Consider the following 15,539-nt stretch of genomic DNA (forward strand, 5'->3'; position numbering starts at 1 on the left):
GTGAAAAACCTGGCTCCCTGCAGGATCTCGAAGGCTGAAGACATAAGAGGAAGCGGATAACGATTCTTCACTGTTATGTCATTCAGCCCTCGATAATCTATGCAGGGGCGCAGGGACCCGTCCTTCTTCTTAACAAAAAAAAAACCCCGCTCCGGCGGGAGAGGAGGAGGGGACTATGGTACCGGCGGCAAGAGCTACAGACAAATAATCTTCGAGAGCCTTACGTTCGGGAGCCGACAGAGAGTATAGTCTACCCCGGGGGGGAGTGGTTCCCGGGAGGAGATCAATACTACAATCATACGACCGGTGTGGAGGAAGAGAGGTGGCCCTGGACCGACTGAACACCGTGCGCAGATCGTGATATTCCTCCGGCACCCCTGTCAAATCACCAGGCTCCTCCTGTGAAGAAGAGACAGAGGAAACAGGAGGGATAGCAGACATTAAACATTTCACATGACAAGAGACGTTCCAGGAGAGGATAGAATTACTAGACCAATTAATGGAAGGATTATGACAAACTAGCCAGGGATGGCCCAAAACAACAGGTGTAAAAGGTGAACGAAAAATTAAAAAAGAAATGGTTTCGCTATGATTACCAGAAACAGTGAGGGTTAAAGGTAGCGTCTCACGCTGAATCCTGGGGAGAGGACTACCATCCAGGGCGAACAAGGCCGTGGACTCCCTTAACTGTCTGAGAGGAATGTCATGTTCCCGAGCCCAGGTCTCGTCCATAAAACAGCCCTCCGCCCCAGAGTCTATTAAGGCACTGCAGGAAGCTGACGAACCGGTCCAGCGTAGATGGACCGACAAGGTAGTGCAGGATCTTGAAGGAGAGACAGGAGTAGTAGCGCTCACCAGTAGCCCTCCGCTTACTGATGAGCTCTGGCTTTTACTGGACATGAAGTGACAAAATGACCAGCAGAACCGCAATAGAGACAGAGGCGGTTGGTGATTCTCCGTTCCCTCTCCTTAGTCGAGATGCGGATACCTCCCAGCTGCATAGGCTCAGCACCCGAGCCGGCAGAGGAAGATGGTAGTGATGCGGAGAGGGGGGCAACGGAGAACGCGAGCTCCTTTCCACGAGCTCGGTGACGAAGATCAACCCGTCGCTCAATGCGAATAGCGAGTTCAATCAAGGAATCCACGCTGGAAGGAACCTCCCGGGAGAGAATCTCATCCTTTACCTCTGCGCGGAGACCCTCCAGAAAACGAGCGAGCAAAGCCGGCTCGTTCCAGCCACTGGAGGCAGCAAGAGTGCGAAACTCAATAGAGTAGTCTGTTATGGATCGAATACCCTGACATAGGGAAGACAGGGCCCTGGAAGCCTCCTCCCCAAAAACAGATCGATCAAAAACCCGTATCATCTCCTCCTTAAAGTCCTGATACTGGTTAGTACACTCAGCCCTTGCCTCCCAGATTGCCGTGCCCCACTCACGAGCCCGTCCAGTAAGGAGAGATATGACGTAGGCGACACGAGCAGTGCTCCTGGAGTAAGTGTTGGGCTGGAGAGAAAACACAATATCACACTGGGTGAGGAACGAGCGGCATTCAGTGGGCTCCCCAGAGTAACACGGCGGGTTATTGATTCTGGGCTCCGGAGATTCGAAAGCCCTGGAAGTGGCCGGTGGATCGAGGCGGAGATGGTGAACCTGTTCTGTGAGGTTGGAGACTTGGGTGGCCAGGGTCTCAACGGCATGTCGAGCAGCAGACAATTCCTGCTTGTGTCTGCCTAGCATCGCTCCCTGGATCTCGACGGCTGAGTGGAGAGGATCCGAAGTCGCTGGGTCCATTCTTGGTCGGATTCTTCTGTTACGGTGCGTGAATGAGGACCCAAAAGCGAATTAACGTAAACAGAGCTTCTTTACTAACAAAACAAAACGTAGGCTCAGATGGACCGGCAGGTTCCGACAGGACAGGACAAGGTTGCAGCAAACATGACGATAGTCTGGTTCAGGCATGAACAACACAAACAAGAATCCGACAAAGACAGGAGCAGAAACAGAGAGAGATATAGAGGACTAATCAGAGGGAAAAAGGGAACAGGTGGGAAAAGGGGTGACGAGGTAGTTAGGAGGAGACAAGGCACAGCTGGGGGAAAGAGGGGGAGAAAAGGTAACCTAACAACGACCAGCAGAGGGAGACAGGGTGAAGGGAAAGGACAGAAACAAGACACAACATGACAGTACATGACAGACTGCATGAATCAGGCCTTCATGGTCGAATTGCTGCAAAGAAACCCCTACTAAAGGACACCATAAGAAGAAGAGACTTGCTTGGGCCAAGAAACACGAGCAATGGACAGTAGACACATAATATACATGGAGTACACAGTGCAATGAAATTCTCACTTGTAGGTGAACCACTCAACAATGCAACAACAATAGAAAAAGTAAGTAGCTGAGTGACTAAAAAGACTAACAAAGCAAAAGCGCAATCAAATTATTTCACCAATTTAATAAATGGGCAGTTACATTTATATATATATATATATATATATTTCTACAAATAGTTACATAGCCTAAATGAAAATATCAGACATGAGCCAAACATGTTTACCTGTACAATGGAATAGGTTATAAGACCTCTATGATAAATTTAATTTAGTCAGTTCTACCACCTCATCATTGCTAATTTTAAACAGGGTTAAATATAATGGTGTAGTAAAGTTCAGCTTCCGTCCACACGGGGGCACTGTGTCACTGTCAGAAGATGTGCTTCAGTCAGAAAAACGTTCTCATCTCTTCGGTCTCAGCTAGCTAGCCTGCCAGTAGATACCAAAGTGGCTAGCCAGCCAAGCTAGCTACAGAAATGAAACCCATCAAATACACTCGCTGGAAACACTTTTCCTAATATCATGACTTATATCAACATCTTTAGCTTGCCCATTCACTTAATATACTGTTAAGTAACTCTCAGACACCAAATAGATTAAGGATGCTGATCGCTAACGCTCACTTATTAGCATTAGCCAACCCTTATGCTGAGGGAGGCTAACTACTACCAACCTTCCACAAACCTGCTGTTGCTGCACTTTGAGTTTCTGGCTGTTCTGCCCTCTCCACCTCATTCACTGCTTCCTCAACCTGCTTGCTTTTTTTGCCACTCTTTCAGAAGAAGTTCAAAATATTCATATTATCTCTGTGCAGGCTCTGACTGAGGGGAAAGGCATTTTGTTGAGTGATGACGTTGACATGTAACCAGTACCGGAGGGATCAAGAAAAATTTGTGGTCCACTGCATTGTGAAATCTCGACCAATCACAGCAAGCCATGCGTCTCTCCAGGAGCTTCTTGCAGTGCATGCTGCCTAGTGCAGTATAGTGTATAGTTTATTTTTGTCATATAATTTTGTCTGTATCTGTTTAATACTGCATTGATGTGTGGTTATGGAAGAAAAAATTAACACCGAAAGGTTCGGGGCTGGATCAGAAACATCCGGGGCTGCCCAGGTCTAACAACGCCACTGGGTTTTCAAGTCAAAAGATACATTTCTGTTCTATTGTCATTGAGGACATTCATCTGTGTTACTTCATAATGATTTGAATTAATCCATGTTTCGATTGGCCAAGATCACATTTTTCCATTATACAAAAGGAACAAACTGTAGCATCTTGTCGCTGTAACGGATCCTTTATGGTGACTATACTCTCACCAGAATCTCTGCTGACATCAGGGTTTTTCATTCGTGCTCAGTGATCTCATGTTTCTACCGCGTGTCGCAGACTCGGCGGAGTCTATACAAATATACTTTTCCTCAGAGGTTGAGACAAACAAGCATAGCAGGGGAGGGTTAGTCTGTCTACTCCCTGCCTCCCTCCCACCATTGCCCCCTCACCCCACTCTCTTCAGAAGACAAGGCCTGAACCTAAGACCAGAAAGGTCTTGGAATGTGAGTAGGCATGCATGTGCATACACACACACACACACACGTTTTGTTTCTCCATCCTCAGATTACTGCCAGCTCACATTGGATCCCAACACAGCTCATAACTGTCTGTTTCTGTCAGAGAGGAATAGGAAGTTGAGTAATAAGGCCCAGCCCTTTCTTGACCATCCAGACAGATTGACCTCATATTTGTTATTTAAAAAAAATATATTGTTTAACACTTGTTTTACCAAGTTGACTGAGAACACATTCTCATTTACAGCAACGACCTGGGGAATAGTTACAGGGGAGAGAAGGGGGGATGAATGAGCCAATTGTAAGCTGCTACCAACATGCTTGAACTACTGAGAGGTAGAGTGGAGCCCGTTCAAGGCTTATAATACTGTGTCATATAAAGAGATCGACAGGAGTGGACATGGTGATGAGTGTTGGTTTGGAGGTAATGATCAGTCCGGGAGTTTCGTTTGTTGTTCTATCTTTGTCTGTTCTTTCTACCACAATAACAAACAGACTGCTGTACATGTACCCAGGGCTTCCAGAGTACTAGGAGTGTACCTCTACCACAGACCAGGAACTCTGTCATTCTACAACCTCTCTGGCACAATGTCCCTCCTCCATGAGTCCAGACCACATTCACTCAGCCCTTTTATTCTGATTTCTGCATTGATGCTGGATTATCTGTGAAAATACTGAACCAATGATGAACTTTGTTGAGAATACAGTCATGTTCACGTATCTATGTTGTAAGATTTTAGCATTTTGAAAAGATTTGATCACTTTTTGCAATGTCAGTACATAGTTCTGAAAGAGTCTGAACCCGCAAGGGCAGAGTGCGCTCTTGCCTTCTCATTGAGTTCAGTGCCTTTGTGAACAGAATCCTAGAATCCTGTTGACTCTTGGAACTATGACCACCCAGGCCAATTGTTCCAGTCTGAGCTATCTGTACAGTGCATTCAGAAAGTGTTCAGACCCCATGACTTTTTCCACATTTTGTTATGTTACAGCCTTATTCTAAAATGGATTAAATAAACATTTGTCCTTGTCAATCTACACACAGCACCCCATAATGACAAAGTGAAAACAGGTTTTTAGACATTTTTGCAAATGTATTAAAAATTAAAAACAAAAATACCTTATTTACGTACAGTAAGTATTCAGACCCTTTGCAATGAGACTCGAAATTGAGCTCAGGTGCATCCTGTTTCTATCGATCATCCTTGAAATGTTTCTATAACTTGATTGGAGTCCACCTGTAGTAGATTCAATTGATTGGACATGATTTGAAAAGGCACACACCTGTTTATATAAGGTCCCACAGTTGACAGTACACGTCAGAGCAAAAACCAAGCCATGAGCTCGAAGGAATTGTCCGTAGAACTCCGAGACAGGATTGTGTCGAAGCACAGAAGGATACCAAAACATCTCTGCAGCATTGAAGCTCCCCAAGAACACAGTGGCCTCCATCATTCTTAAATGAAATAAGTTTGAAACCACAAAGACTCTTCCTAGAGCTGGCCACCCACCCAAACTGAGCAATTGGGGGAGAAGGGCTTTGGTCAGAGAGGTGACCAAGAACCCAATGGTATGACAGAGCTCTAGAGTTCCTCTGGAGATGAGAGAACCTTCCAGAAAGACAACCATCTCTGCAGCACTCCACCAACCAGAACGTTATGGTAGAGTGGCCAGACAAAAGCCACTCCTCAGTAAAAGGCACATGACAGCCCACTTGGAGTTTGCCAAAAGGTACCGAAGACTCTCAGACCATGAGAAACAAGATTATCTGGTCTGATGAAACCAAGATTGAACTCTTTGGCATGAATTCCAAGCGTCACGTCTGGAGGATACCTGGCATCATCCCTACAGTGATGCATGTTGGTGGCAGCATCAAACATGGGGATGATTTTCAGCGGCAGGGACTAGGAGACTAGTCAGGATCGAGGGAAAGATGAACGGAGCAAAGTATAGAGTCCCTTGATGAAAATCTGCTCCAGAGCGGTCAGGACCTCAGACTGGGGGTGAAGGATCACCTTCCAACAGGACAACGACCCTAAGCACAAAACTAAGACAATGCAGGAGTGGCTTCGGGACAAGTCTCTGAATGTCCTTGAGGGGCCCAGCCAGAGCCCAGACTTGAACCCGATCTAACATCTCTGGAGAGACCTGAAAATAGTGGCGCAGCGATGCTCCCCATCCAACCTGACAGAGCTTGAGAGAATCTGCAGAGAAGAATGGGAGAAACTCCCCAAATACAGGTGTGCCATGCTTGCAGCGTCATACCCAAGAAGACTGAAATGTTGTAATTGCTGCCAAAGGTGTTTAAACAAAGTACTGAGTAAAGGGTCTGAACACTTATGTAAATGTGATATTTCAGATATTTTTTTAAATAAAATTGCCCCAAAAATTCAAAATGCCTGTTTTTACTTTGTCATTATGGGGTATTGTGTGTAGATTGAAGAGGATATATATATATATTTTTTTTTTATTAATAAGGCTGTAACATAAAATGTGGGGGGGGGTCAAGGGGTATAAATACTTTCCAAATGCACTGAACACTGCACTGCATATGCATAATGCTCTTCATCTTTTGTATTTATTTCTTTATCCTTTCATTATTTTCAAAAATGAAAATAGGAAACCATTAATGCATGGCATATCTCAGTTGACCAGCATCACATTCTGTTCTATAGGTAGCGTTTCAGTATTTCCTGTGTTTCTTTTTAAACATAAGAAAAACACAGAATTGTTTGTTTCTCTTCTAATGGGAGAAATTGCACTTTTTATATTGGGAAACAGAAGAAAACTTTGGGACATAAGAAATCAGGGCAAGCTGCAGGCAGTGATAAAGATTCATGTTTGACAGAGAGGAACATTTTAATGGGATTCATGTGAGAGAAGCTGGATTCACAGGTGTATGTTGATCCAAACATAGTTAGAAAAAAAACAGGCAATGCTCTTATGTTTGGGAATTTCTCAGCAATAATATGCTCAGCGGAGAAGCATCCCCCCACATCAATAGAGAACGAGTCCCTAACAAACTGCATCACCTCTGTCAAAATTAGCTTTCAGTTTATCTAAAAACTCAGACATTTACATTTTTTATTTCACCTTAATTTAACCAGGTAGGCCAGTTAAGAACAAGTTCTCATTTACAATGGCGACCTGGCCAAGATAAAGAAAAGCAGTGCAACATAAACAACAGAAAAATTGGTATACAGTGTGTGCAAATGAAGTAAGGAGGTAAGGCAATAAATAGGCCATAGTGGCGATTTACAATTTAGCACTGGAGTGATAGATGTGCAGATGAGCATGTGCAAGTAGAAATACTGGTGTGCAAAAGAGCAAAAAAAACAAAAACAAATATGGGATGAGGTAGGTAGTTGGTTGGATGGGCTATTTACAGCTGCAGCGATCGGTAAGCTGCTCTGACAGCGAATGCTTAAAGTTAGTGAGGGAGATATAGGTCTCCAACTTCAGAGATTTTTGCAATTCGTTCCAGTCATTGGCAGCAGAGAACTATAAGGAAAGGCAGCCAAAGGAGGTGTTGGCTTTGGGGATGACCAGTGAAATAAACCTGCTGGAGTGTGTGCTACGGGTGAGTGTTGCTATGGTGACCAGTGAGCTGAGATAAGGCGGCGCTTTACCTAGCAAAGACTTATAGTTGGCATGGAACCAGTGGGTTTGGCGATTAATATGTTGCAAGGACCAGCCAACGAGAGCATACAGGTCGCAGTGGTGGGTAGTATATGGGGCTTTGGTGACAAAACGGATGGCACTGTGATAGACTGCATCCAATTTGCTGAGTAGAATGTTGGAGGTTACTTTGTAAACGACATCGCCGAAGTCAAGGATCGGTAGGATAGTCAGTTTAACGAGGGTATGTTTGGCAGCATGAGGGAAGGAGGCTTTGTTGCGAAATAGGAAGCCAATTCTACATTTAATTTTGGATTGGAGATGCTTAATATGATTCTGGAAGGAGAGTTTACAGTCTAGCCAGACACCTAGGTAAATATAGTTGTCCACATATTCTGATGCTAGTCAGGCGGCAGGTGCGGGCAGCGATCAGTTGAAGAGCATGCATTTAGTTTTACTAGCATTTAAGAGCAGTTGGAGGCCACGGAAGGAGTGTTGTATGGCATTGAAGCTCGTTTGGAGGTTTGTTAACACAGTGTCCAAAGAAAGGCCAGATGTATACAGAATAGTGTCGTCTGCGTAGAGATTGATCAAAGAATCACCCGCAGAAAGAGCGACATCTTTGATGTATTACAGAGAAAAGAGTCGGCCCGAGAATTTAACCCTGCGACACCCCAATAGAAACTGCCAGAGGTTCGGACAACAGGCCCTCCGAGTTGACTCACTGAACTCCATATGAGAAGTAGTTAGTGAACCAGGCGAGGCAGTCATTAGAGAAACCAAGGCTGTTGAGTCTGCCGATAAGAATGTGGTGATTGACAGTGTCGAAAGCCTTGGCCAGGTCGATGAAGACGGCTGCACAGTACGGTCTTTTATTGATGGCGGTTATGTTTTCGTTTAGGACCTTAAGCATGGCTGAGGTGCACCCGTGACCAGCTCGGAAACCGGATTGCATAGCGGAGAAGGTATGGTGGGATTCAAAATGTTCAGTAAACTGTTTGTTCACTTGGCTTTCGAAGACTTTAGAAAGGCAGGGCAGGATGGATATAGGTCTGTAACAGTTTGGGACTAGAGTGTTGTCATAGTGATTTGTGCTGCTGATGACTGAATATAGTTACACAGTGTATGTAGGGAAATGGAGCATTTTGTTTGTGCTCAAATCAGAGGACTGAAAAATGAAGGATTATTTTATCATGTCAATAACTCTTTTGTCCATTCCCAAGTCCATTTAAGTCACTCAAAAAAATGTACCTCTGTTCCGAACCCCTCATCAAGAATTTTCGCTAGATAGGCCTGTGTTGTCTTTATTGTGGCAGTAATCATGGAGAAAAGCAACTATATCCTCCTTATACTATCTTGAAAGCATTGCTACCCTTGCTTTGCTACCGAATATCATTACGTAAAAGTAGATAATGCTCAGCAGACATGTCTTTCAACAGACTACAAAACCAAGCAATGCTGATCCGATAAAGTTTAAGATAGCCATAACTGAGTCTGTTTTAGTTTTTTACTCACCACTGAGTTTAGCGCAAAGCAGGCCCTAGTGTATTAGGCAGTATTGTCAGGAATAAGAAGAGAGGCCCAACTAGGCAGAAAATCTGTCTCCCTCCAGCAGGTGGCGGTTTTTCATTGTTTCGCCCACCAAGCAACGAGTTTACGTATGGAGGCAGTGGCGACCCGTCATTCAGGGCAGGTGGGGATGAGCCCCACATTTTACAAACAACCCCCCAAAAAATTGGGGGGAAAAAAAATAAATAAATTGTGGGGCTAGCCTGTTTTCCATGTGATTTTGGCATTCATGTGTGCCACATATCAGAATAATGTCAAATATAAATATATCATTGAGTTAATAAAACCACATACACACGGTCTCTTTATTGTTTTCTTGAGTAAGGCAGATCCAAAATGCAGGTGTTTCAGCCTAGCTCAGTGCTTTCTGTGGTGGTGGGGCATGCCAGCAGAAAATAGGAGCATTGCGCCGTGATTGGCTCAGTGTTCTGTCTGCCAAGTCTAAGTCCTTAGTATGGGTAGATATAGAAAATGTAAGCCCTTTGGGTCCTGCCATAGAGTTACATTACAAGTGCCCTTCCATGAAGGCTCAAGGTCATTGGCCACAGATAAAACGTCAAATCACATTATATGTACAGTAGCTTTGATTGGACTGATCATGTCAACATCTTACCTTCAAAATCTTAGCCATTAGTCATCATCATGAATCAAGTCGACAATCTACTGGCAAATCCTTTTTAATCCTTGTCATATGAAGAGAAATAACGAAGGCAAATTATAGATGTGTCGGTGCTCATCTGCCATTGGACATAAACACTACACAACAAGTTGGAAATCGCAAATTCAGAGTGGTTTGGAAGGAATTGGTGACAGTGGCTAACTGCAAGCACTGCAACTCGGAAGTTGGGAAAATACGTTTTGAACGGTCATTCAACACTGAATTGTAAATCCAGCCTCTTTCTTTTTTCCCTTTTTTCTTTTCTTTTTTTGAATTTTACCCCTTTTTCTCCCCAATTTCGTGGTATCCAATTGTTTTAGTAGCTACTATCTTGTCTCATCGCTACAACTCCCGTACGGGCTCGGGAGAGACGAAGGTTGAAAGTCATGCGTCCTCCGATACACAACCCAACCAAGCCGCACTGCTTCTTAACACAGCGCCATCCAACCCGGAAGCCAGCCGCAACGTGTCGGAGGAAACACTGTGCACCTGGCAACCTTGGTTAGCGCGCCCGGCCCACCACAGGAGTCGCTGGTGCGCGATGAGACAAGGATTTCCCTACCGGCCAAACCCTCCCTAACCCGGGCGACGCTAGGCCAATTGTGCGTCGCCCCACAGACCTCCCGGTCACGGCCGGTTACGACAGAGCGGCCTCTCTCTTTCTTTGATGACAAAATCTGCTCACGAAGGACCGCCATGCCACCTTCCTGTTCAAGTGAGCACATCACAACAAGGTGAGCCCAAAAATGTATTGTATGCCACTGCATAAATTATGTAATATGCCAGGGGGATATGTAACTTATACTAAGTGTATGTTGTGTAGTAAACTGTTAGTAGCCCATGTGCCTCACTCTAATTATTTGGTCTATTTTGATCTCTTAATTTTGCCTACTGTTCTGACTTGGTGGTGCACATGTAGCATATAACCTGTTTTTGAGAAATGTGATCATTGAATATTTTAAGAGCTTTCATTGTCTGCTTGTATTCCCCCTTTATTTATCCTATGGTTCTGATTTGGTGTACAGAGAAAATACTCTAAGAACGGCCGGAATTCTGTCGCTGTACATTTCAAAAGTGCTGAACAAATAGTTATATTGACTACGTCCATCCTAGTTTGCTCATTAATGTCTTAATCGAAATATACGGATTGCTTCTTATAGGCAGTGATGCTCTCGATGGTGCAGCTGTAGAACCTTTTGAGGATCTGAGGACCCATGCCAAATATTTTCAGTCTCCTGATGGCGAATAGGGTTTGTCGTGCCTGCTTCACGACTGTCATGGTGTGCTTGGACCATGTTAGTTTGTTGGTGATGTGGACACCAAGGAACTTGAAGCTCTCAACCTGCTCCACTGCAGCACCGTAGATGAGAATGGGAGCAAGCTCTGTCCTCCTTTTCCTGTAGTCCACAATCATCTCCTTTGACTTGATCACGTTGAGGGAGAGGTTGTAGTCCTGGCACAACACGGCCAGGTATCTGATCTCCTCCCTATAGACTGTCTTCGTTGTTGTCGGTGATCTGCCACTGTTGTGTCATCTGCTAATTTAATGATGGTGTTGGGGTAATGCCTGGCCGTGCAGTCATGTGTGAACAAGGAGTACAGGAGGGGGCTGAGCAATCACCCCTGAGGGGCCTCTGTGTTTAGAATCAGCGTCCAGGATCCAGTTGCAGAGGGAGGTGTTTTGTCCCAGGGTCCTTAGCTTATTGATGAGCTTTAAGGGCACTATGGTGTTGAACGCTGAGCTGTAGTCAATGAATAGCATTCTCACATAGGTGTTCCTTTTGTCCAGGTGGGGAAGGGCAGTGTGGAGTGCAATAGAGACTGCATCATCTGTGGATCTGTTGGGGCGGTATGCAAATTGGAGTGGGTCTAGGGTTTCTGGGATGAAGGTGTTGATGTGAGCCATGACCAGCCTTTCAAAGCACTTCATGGCTACAGTTGTGAGTGCTACGGGTCGGTAGTCATTTAGGCAGGTTACCTCAGTGTTCTTAGGCACAGGAACTATGGTGGTCTGCTTAAAACATGTTGGTATTACAGACTCGGACAGGGAGAGGTTGAAAATGTCAGTGAAGACACTTGTTAGTTGGTCAGCGCATGCTCGCAGTACATGTCCTGGTAATCGGTCTGGCCCTGCGGCCTTGTGAATGTTGACCTGTCTAAAGGTCTTACTCACATTGGCTGCGAAGAGCGTGATCACAGAGTCTTCCAGTACAGCTGGTGCTATCATGCATGTTTGTGTTATTTGCCTCTTAAGCGAGCATAAAGGTAGTTTAGCTCATCTGGTAGGCTCGTGTCACTGGGCAGCTCTTGGCTGTGCTTCCCTTTGTAGTTGGCTTGCAGGCCCTGCCACATCCGACGAACGTCAGAGCTGGTGTAGTACGACTCGATCTTAGTCCTGTATTGACGCTTTGCCTGTTTGATGGTTCGGCGGAGGGCATAGCGGGATTTCTTATAAGCTTCCGGGTTAGAGTCCTGCTCCTTGAAAGAGGCAGCTCTACCCTTTAGCTCAGTGCAGATGCTGCCTGTAATCCATGGCTTCTGGTTGGGGTATGTATGTACAGTCACTGTGGGGACGACATCATCGATGCACTTATTGATGAAGACAATAACAGATGTCCTTTACTCCTCAATTCCATTGGTGGAGTCCCGGAACATATTCCAGTCTGTGCTAGCAAAACAGTCCTGTAGCTTAGCATCTGCTGATGTAAAAAGGGCGTTTACAAGTACATTACATTAATTGATTGAGAATGACTACGGTGAGGAACAGGATGACATGCTTTGCCAGCAACTGAGATGAGACTCCTCTGCTTTTTCCACAGTCTGCTTTGCACCTTTCATTTGAAAATGGTGACAATGTTGGTATCCTTCCACTCCTGAGGTATAGCTTAATAGGACCAGATGGTGTTTGTCGAGTACGGGCTCTCTAGGTCTCTCCTCTGATGAAGGCTAGGCAAGCCTTGAGTGCAGTAGACTGCAAATTCGCTAGGTTAGCAGTGAGGGCCTTGAATTGGAAGAGGTCGTTTTTTCCCGGTGTGTTCTCAATAAACCAGTCTTTTTTAAAGACATGTATTGTATCGGGGTAACTGACCAGTGATAATTTTGCTACCTATTTTTGATTTAGTCTTGGCACCTGGGTGACGCAAAGCAACTATTTGGTTCCAGTACGTTCACCATACATCAGCTATCTACTGCAGCAGATGTGAAGAGTGATTGTTAGTCTTTCATTTTTTTAAATACTTTTATTGCATCACAACATTTTCCTCAATGAGTTTAAAATGCAATAATCTTTCAAACTTTGTAAGTACATTGGTAAATCTCAATTTGTTTGATTATTCTACAATGAAGGTATTATCTTTTCATTATTTTTCTCTCAGCATTGTTTGGAAGGGCCAGTAAGTAAGCATTTCACTCTTAGTCTACATGTGTTGTTTACGAAGCATGTGACAAATAATATTACCTTTTTGAAATCTTTTAAAACTTCCCATCAAATGGGCACACACACACTTCATTGGGGTAACACCATTCCCAAATAAGGGAACAACAAGAATGTGTCACTTGATCTGAACATCGGTCATCAATATTTGGCTGAGCGTAACGGAGACACGGCTACTCAAATTCCCTGAACTCATTGGAGAGTTGAAGCATTTTTTTGAATGTGACAGTTGCAGTTTAAATACATTTAATTTCAGGCAGGGTGGTATTTCAGGGGAGCTGAGCAGAAGGATTGAGGAGTGATTTGTCACTGCTTTGTTGACCAAACAGATTAGCTATCCAGGGGGTTTTACTGAAAGTAACCTGATACTGTGTCTATGAGTTTGCAGTAGGTTACTTAATTTCCTCAATCTTCTTTGAGACTCAGTTTTAACGAAGACATTTTGCTGTAGACATTTTACCTTCCGTATGTATAATGCTGAACTAAGTGGCATTTGAGTCGTAAATCAAGTCAGAGAGTTGAGACATCCAAACCCCCATCATGGCTCAGTCAAGCGACTGCTTGGCGTCTCTTGTCAAGCAGGGAGGAAATGTGCAAAAGTTCAATGCCAAAATAAAAAGCCTCTTAAGCAATATAGTCCAAATTGAAATATGAAAACCTTAGAAAGAAGGTTGAGAAATCTCTTACGAAAGGGATTCCCAAGAGGATGAATATGGATCAGAATGGCTTTTAGCAATTTGAAACTTCTGGTCTCCTCTTTCTTTCTTTTTCTCTTTCTCTTTCATAGTCTGCTTATTACCAGGTAGTTACTATGGTTTCTTATGGATTCTTTAACATGGACTTTTTTCTGCAACCTTTAGGCCTTTATACAATTGAAGTAGTATAACTTTTATAATGAATAATTAAGGAAACAATGATGTTTATGCTGACGATAAATTACATTGAGGATAAAATCCAATAATCACGTGCAGTACCTGCACACTTGACTGAAAATCTAATAATAAAAAATTGGTCACATAAAAAACAAGCTTTATTTAGAGTTAGAATTTAGAGTTAGAATTAACGGATTACACAAATTGAAAACAAAAATGAATACGATAACATGAGTTTTCCATTCATAAAATGTGCAGTGTAAATAGCTGTAGAGTGAAATGCCTTTCTTGCAAGCTCTAACTACAACAATGCAGTAATCAATAACAATGTAATACTAAAAATAACAAGGTAGAACGAAAAACACACAAGATATAAAAATAAGAACACCATAAAGTAAGCAAGCATACTGAATACAGGGTCAGTTCCAGTAACATATTTACAATGTGCTGGGTTACTGGACCGATAAAGGTAGATACACTACATTACCAAAAGTTTACAGACACCTGATCGTCGAACAACTCATTCCAAAATCATGGGCATTAATATGGAGTTGGTCCCCCTTCGCTGCTATATGAGCCTCCACTCTTCTAGGAAGGCTTTCCACTAGATGTTGGAACATTGCTGCGAGGACTTTCTTCTATTCAGCCACAAGAGCATTACATGAGGTTGGGCACTGATGTTGGGAGATTAGGCCAGATTAGGTTTGTGACTTTGTGTGGCTCGCAGTCAGCGTTCCAATTAATCCCAAAAGTGTTCGATGGGTTTGAGGTCAGGGCACTGTGCAGGCCAATCAAGTTCTTCCACACCAATCTCAACAAACCATTGTTGTATGGACCTCACTTTGTGCACAAGGGCATTGTCATGCTGAAACGAGAAAAATCCTTCCTGAACTATTGCCACAAAGTTGGAAGCACAGAATTGTCTAGAATGTGATTGTATGCTGTAGCGTTAAGATTTCCCTTCACTGGAACTAAGGGGCCTATCCCGAACCATGAAAACAGCCCCAGACCATTATTTTTCCTCTACAAAACTTCACAGTTGGCACAATGCATTCGGGCAAGTAGCATTCTCCTGGCACCCGCAAACGCAGATTTGTCCGTAGGACTGACAGATGGTGAAGCATGATTCATCACTCCGGAGAATGCGTTTCCACTGCTCCAGAGTCAAATGGCGGCAAGCTTTACACCACTCCAGCCAACGCTGGCATTGCGCATTGTGATCTTAGGCTTGTGTGCGACTGCTTGGCCATGGGAACCCATTACATGAAGCTCCTGAGGAACAGTTATTGAGCTGCTGACATTGCTTCCAGAGGCAGTTTGGAACTCAGTAGTGATTGTTGCAACCAAGGACAGACAATTTTTACGCGCCATGCGCTTCAGCACTAGCCGGTCCCGTTCTGTGACTTTGTGTGGCCTACTACTTCGCAGCTGAGCCGTTGTTGCTCCTAGGTATTTTCACTTCACAATAACATCACTTACAGTTGACCGGGGAA

This window comes from Oncorhynchus mykiss, chromosome 10, assembly GCF_013265735.2.
Source record: "Oncorhynchus mykiss isolate Arlee chromosome 10, USDA_OmykA_1.1, whole genome shotgun sequence".
Taxonomy (NCBI): Eukaryota; Metazoa; Chordata; class Actinopteri; order Salmoniformes; family Salmonidae; genus Oncorhynchus; species Oncorhynchus mykiss.